Genomic DNA, 6,850 nt, shown 5'->3' with positions numbered 1-6,850 from the left:
AAGTGGATGACCTTTGAATTCAGTTATTATACTGAAACAAGAGACACTTGTATGAATAAGACAACACTGCTGACTTGTTGAACAGATTTGGTGTTCAGATATAACAAAAGCAGACATTTATATAGGTTTAAAAACACTTTACAGATGTTGCCTCATTTGAGGCGCACAGCAATCCTGTAGGGTAGATCATTTTATTAGCCCCATTTTAGAAATGAGGAAACTGAGGCTGAGGTGATGTGATATGTTCAGGATCATCCAGTTAAGCAAGCATCTGAGTTGGGATTCAAAGCTAGGGCTTTCCTGACTTTAGATCCAGCACTCTTTTATTTTTTTTAGTTTTTTGCAAGGCAAATGGGGTTTAAGTGACTTGCCCAAGGTCCCACAGATGGTTAATTATTAAGTGTCTGAGGTCAAATTTGAACTCAGGTCCTCCTGACTCTAGGGCTGGTGCTCTATCCACTGCACCACCTAGCCATCCCGATCCAGCACTCTTGTTTTTGTTTTTGTTTTTTTGTTGCAAGGCAATGGGGTTAAGTGGCTTGCTCAAGGCCTCATAGCTAGGTAATTATTAAGTGTCTGAGGCCGGATTTGAACTCAAGGACTCCTGACTCCAGGGCCGGTGCTCTATCCACTGCACCACTTGGCCTCCCCCCCGATCCAGCACTCTTAACCACTAAGTCATTTCAAATTGGTTCATCAGAAGTCAGTAGAGTTTTATTCATGGAAAGGATACTAAACAAATGCGTTATTATCTCTTTTACCATTACATCTGAAAAACCACTAGATTTTTCCGTATATGACATGCAGCTGAAACCTCCAATCTGTGTTGTCAGCCACATCAGAAAATGAGCTCATCAAGAGGGACAGTCTTGTTTCTATATTCACATCCCCAATATTCATATCCTTACCACTTAACCCAGTATTTTGCACAGAAGTCCTTAACATGTGCTATTTTCATTCATTAATTCATCCACTGACCTGTCTAATTATCTATGTGAGCAGCAGACACTGATTTTGGGGGGGAATAAGTTTTTATTGATGTTTTGCTTTTACAACATCTCGATTTCTCCCAACACTACTCCCTTCCCCTCCAAGAGAGCTTAGCCCCAAAGCAAAGAATTTTTAAAAAATCAGAGCAAAAGAAAGAAATTCAGCAAAACTGTCACATTAAAAAAAATCTAACATTCTATGCAGTATTCCACATACTTGTTCCCCTCCCCTTCCCTCCAAAGGAATAAGAAGTGTCTTCTCTCATGTCTTGTTCTAATTTTGTAACATTCATTTTTACTTGTTTTGTCATCATCATTCTTTTAATGTACATTTTTGTGGTCATTGTATATACTATTTTCCTGGCTCTACTTCATTTTGCATCAATTCATATAAGTCTCTCCATCATATTCATCATTTCTTACAGCATAGTAATATTTCATTACATACAACCAAGTGCCATAATTTGTCTAGCCAGTCCCTAATATATGGCCATCTACTTTGTTTACAATTCTTTTCTACCACAGAAAGTGCAGCTATAAATATTTTTGTGTATGTGGGGACTTTCTTTTTTTCTATGACTCCCTTGGGGTTTATCCCTATGCCTGGAATCTCTGCTTTAGGTCAAAAGGGTATGGCCATTTTAATCATTTTCTTAGCCTAATTCCAAATTGTTTTTAAGAATTTACTTCACAGGTCCACCACCAATGCATTAGTGATCCTACCTTGCCATAACCCCTCTAGGATTGCCTTCCCATTTTTTGTCATCTTTATCACTTTGGCTGAGTGTGAGGTGAAACCTCATAGTTATTTTGAGTTGCATTTCTCTTATGATTGGTGATTTGGGGCATTGTTCCAAGGGCTGCTTCTAGTCTGCAATTCTTATGTGAACTCTTTCTTCATATCCTTTGATTATCTATTTCTTGGGGAATAAACAATAATCTTTCTATTAATACCATAAATAACTATCCCTTGGTGGTCCCGTATTGTTTCTTCATTTCATACTCAAAGTCCTGCCCAATGGGACTCCAGCCTACTTTTTAGACCTTGTTTCAGACCACTATCCTTCATGGATTCTCCATGGCAGCCAAATTAACCCATTTTAGATTATATCTTGTGCCTCCATGTATTTGCACAGGCCATTCCCTAGGCTGAAATCCTTGTCTTCCTTCCATTAGGTAAGGGTGGGATTTCTCATTTGAGGTCACATGAAAAAAAATGACTCAGTCACTGGTTAACCTTCCCACTTGTCCATAGACAACAGGAGGCACTTCTGTTAGTGGCAGAAAGTGAGGTTCTCTTCAGATGACACACCCCTGCAATCACTGTACTGGCTAAAAATCTAGAAGTCTTGCTCTTAGGGGGTCTTCTTCCTGAGCTTCTCCAAAAAACAACCCAGTGCTTCTAGCACATTTTTCTGGACCAGTGGTGTCAAACCAGTTAGAAGAGAGGAGAAGGAACAACTGAAGTATACAGAAGGATCCTTGTAGGTTGCATATTGACTTAAAAATGTACACTAACACTATGTTCTATTGTTTTTATTTATTTTTGTTAAATATTTCCCAGTGACATTTTAATGTGTTTCTGAGGCCATGCTCATGTTTGATACCTCTATTCTATACCTTCATTTTTGATTCTGATAGGGATTCCTGAATTATATAGTTTTTGGCCAATTTGTAGGGGTAGGCAACTTTTGTACGAAGTAGTGCAGGTCACCAAAAAAGAAGCTCAATGGCTATACCTCTGTATATGGAGAATCAGTCAAAAGGGGGATGATACAGTCTGGCCAGATAGTGCCCCTTTTCCCACAGAGACCATAGGAGGCCGTTCATTAAGAAATTGGGAGAGTTGGCAGAGCTCAAGGGCACAGCATTCCTTGTCTCTTTTTCATGTGTACCCCTGATGGTTTGTATATTAATCAATTTCAGTAGTCCATACCTACAAAAGACAAAGACATTTTTATTGAATTCTACTGGGAAGTGATTTCCTATCCAGAGTCTAGAATTTGTGCTTTGGAAACTAACATATTTCCTAATATCATACTTTGTATTTTTCCAGTTTTCCAGATTACTTAAAAGTAAAGGAAAACTATATTGCCTTTTGAGCATATGAAGATTTTTTAGTACAATAAGGAAGAAAATTACAGAAAAATATTTTCCTAATGTGATGTCTGGCACATAGTAGGCCCTTTGTGATAGATTGTTGATTGATTGAGGTGAGGACCTCTGTTGAGAGGGTGGGATAAGAGGTCTAAAGAGAGCAGAACTGAGATGGAAAAATCACTATGAGGACTGCTAATAGAGGGACAATCAAAAGAGGAAAAGGAGCAGTAATGGCCCAGGTGACAGGTGTACCTATTTGTAAGATAAGAAGTATATACTGTATGCTGTTGGAAGGTTCATCAAACTAACTAAGGCTCTTAGGATTCTGACCCCTCTTATGAAGAGCACAGACTAATGGCCTACTTCCTGTAAGAGTATGTTAGAAGGTATTTGGAGCATAGCCAAAGATAGAGGATTTTGAGTCAGGAGACCAGGATTCAAATTTGGCTTCTGGAACTTCCTGTATTGGGCAAGTGACTTGAGCTACTTGAGCTTCAAGTTTTCTCATCTGTAAAATGGGAGGGCTAGACTAGACCTTTAGGATAGTGTGCTGATATGAACTATATAGGCAAGTAGGTGTCAGAGTGAATACAAACCTTAATATGATGTCAAAAAAATTGAGATTCTAGTGCTACTTTGGACACTTACTAGCTGTGTGACCCTGAGCAAGTTGCTTAGCCTCTCTTTGCCTCAGTTTTTTTCATCTCTAAAATGGGTATAATAATGGTACCTACCTTACAAGTTTGTGAGCATCAAATGAGCTAATATATGTACATTATTTTGCAAACCTTAAAGACTTATAGAAGTATTAGCTGATAAAACTAGCACTTATACAGTACTTCAAGGTTGCTGTTGTTGTTGCTGTTCCTGTCCTGTCTGACCCTGTGTGACTCCATTTGGGAGTCTTTTTGGAAAAGATTTTGGAGTGATTTGCTATTTCCTTCTTCAGCTCATTTGACAGATGAACAAACAAAGGAAAACTGGGTTAAGTGACCTGCCCAGGATCATATACCTAGTAAATGTCTGAGGCAGGATATGAATTCAGAAAGAGGAATCTTCCTGACTCCAGGACTGGCCCTCTAGTTACTGTACTGTCCCACCTATTTTTCTACATATAATTCCTTTTCATATTTGTTTTTTTATCTCCATTGCAATATAGATCTAGTAGTGGTATTGTTAGGTGGTCAAAGATAGGTATGGTTTTATAGCCCTTTGGCAATAGTTCCAAATTGCTCTATAGAATGGTTGAATCAGTTCACAACTCCTCCAACAATGCATTAATATCTCATTTTTCCTACATCCTCTTCAACATTTGTCACTTTCCTTTTCTGTCCTATTAGCAAATCTAATAGGTATATAGAATTATTTTAATTTGCATTTCTTTAATCAGTAATGATTTAGAACATTTTTAAATGACTATGAATAGCTTTGATTACTTCATCTGAAAACTGTTCATATCTTTTGATCATCTATTAATTGGGGAATGACTTTTTTTCTTGCAAATTTGACTATGTTTGAAAAATGAGGCCTTTATAAGAGAAATGTGCTTCAAAGTTTTTTTTTTCGTACTAGTATTGCTAACTGTATTTCTCTCCATCCTATTTTCCTCCCCTGTTTATTCTGTTTTCTTTCTCATTTCATCCTGTCCCTCCTCAAAAGTGTTTTTTCCCCTCTCCCTTCTGTCAAATTCCCCTCCACCCATCCCTTTTCCCTACTACTTTGCTGTAGGGTAAGATAGATTTCTATTTCCAATTGAGTGTGTATGTTATTACTTCTTTGAATCAATTTTGATGAGAGCAAGTTTCAAAAGTACCCTTCTCCCATTTTACCTTCTACTGTAAAAGCTATTTCTTGCCTCTTTTATGTGAGATAATTTACCCCATTTTACTTCTTCTTTTCCCCTACTCCAAGTATATTCCTCTCTCACCCTTTAATTTTATTATTTTATATAATAGCAGTTAGATATATTTCCTTGTCAGACTGTTGTACACATGTGGCATCATATAGATAGGAGGTCAATAAAAGATGCAAGGGGGCCAGGGTCTAACATATTTCCTGTGCTACAGGACAGTCACATACCAGAGAGAGGGTGAGGGGTCTGCCTGTGGCACGGGACAGTCACATACCAGGGAGCCTTAGGTCAGGTGGAATTTACTATTTCAAAGCTTCAGCTGCACCTGGGTAGGGGGAGGCAGTTGTAGGAGGGAGCAGGAATATTGCAGAAATAAGTAAAAGGATTAGGTTAACAAGAACATTGGGTCAGTCCCAGATAAAATTTATGGTATATATCTCATTACTCTCTGGGTCAACTGTTTTAGTCCTGTCAGTATATTCCCAGACTTAGGGGCATTGGCCAAACTAAGAAATTTCTTGGGACCCAGAAGTGTCAAGGTCCTCTTTTACACAGGGGTTACAATTATTAATATTGTACTTCAAGACCAACTCATATTGTTCTTGGGGGCTTTGGATGTAGGAAGTTCGACTTTTTTATCTTTTTCTGAGTGTGTTTTTTATCTTCCTTGTCACCTCAGTACCTTTATATGGTCAGATTTTTTTTCCTGTTGTTTGCTCTGCTTCCAGGTTGGTAGGCACACTGGCCAAGGCTTCAGGAGTTTTGTGCAGCTGTTTCCAGAGGCACTTCTAGGGATCTTTAAGTTTTCAAGTCTTCTAAGGTGGTAAGGGTTCTTCTAAGGTGGTAAGGTGGTAACCTTCTAAGGAAAGGTTTTTATTACTCTCCTGGCTGTCCTCTGGTCTGTAAGTCTTCCCTCGAACTGTGAATAGAGTCCCTCTTCCCTCTGTGGCCACATGCTATGGTATACTAGTGCTCCACCTTGCCCTGGGATTGCTACCCTAGATTCTGTGATTGGAACCATTCATGGATAAAGCAAAAGAGTCCAACTTTAGAGTTAGCAAAGAGACTTCTGTAATCTCCTTCTATCAGTTGTTCAGTCCTCTTGTGATCTGTGGACTGAGAGCTCCTTACATAGCGGCTGTTAATTCAGCGACTTCTAAAACCTGTTCCTGTTTTGCTATGCTGGACTGTATTCTATTCTCACCCAGGTGTGACAGATGTTTCCTGCCAACCTTCTAAGTTGTCTTTGCCTGGAAAATTGTTTCATTTCATCTTTTTGGGGGTTCTGTAATTCTAGAATTGGTTTAGAATTGCTATTTGAAAGTATTTGGAGGGGTTTGGGGGAGTCACTGCCTTTGCCATTTTGGCTCTGCCTACCCCCATCTTGGTTTCACCTTCACTAAAATTTGAATAGTTTGGGAAATGCTGGTATAGTGAACTTCAAAGGAGCAGTTTTCTGGTACTAGTATGACAGCAAAAGGACCTTCCAGAAGTGGCAGTGGAAATCAAGGAATACCTGGCCTCTAGAACAGTTGTGTCTGGGGTAGGGAGATGATTATTCCAACCAGTACTGGAAAGGATGGCCAAGGATGTAGTGTATTCAGGGAGGACCCCCAGGTTTCAGTGAAGGCTATGAGATAAAAGGAGTGGGAGAGAAAGGTATTCCAAATGAAAGGAAAAGTGTTTACTATGGAAGCAGCATTCCAGAGAGCATAGGGGAAGAGGTAGGCAGGGCTGAAGTGGAACATAAATGGGAACAGGTTAAGGAGGTTAAGAATGAAAGAATGGGAATTGGTTGTTTGGGATAGTTCGCCAAGTGGCCAATGATTGATTGAATAATATAGGAATAAGAAGAGTAATGGTGATAGGAGTTTTCTCTCCATAGGGATACTAGTGACTGGGAAATGAA

The sequence above is a fragment of the Macrotis lagotis genome, chromosome X (assembly GCF_037893015.1).
Source record: "Macrotis lagotis isolate mMagLag1 chromosome X, bilby.v1.9.chrom.fasta, whole genome shotgun sequence".
Lineage (NCBI taxonomy): Eukaryota > Metazoa > Chordata > Mammalia > Peramelemorphia > Peramelidae > Macrotis > Macrotis lagotis.
The sequence above is the reverse complement of the archived record's forward strand: the minus strand, read 5'-3'. Positions refer to the sequence as shown.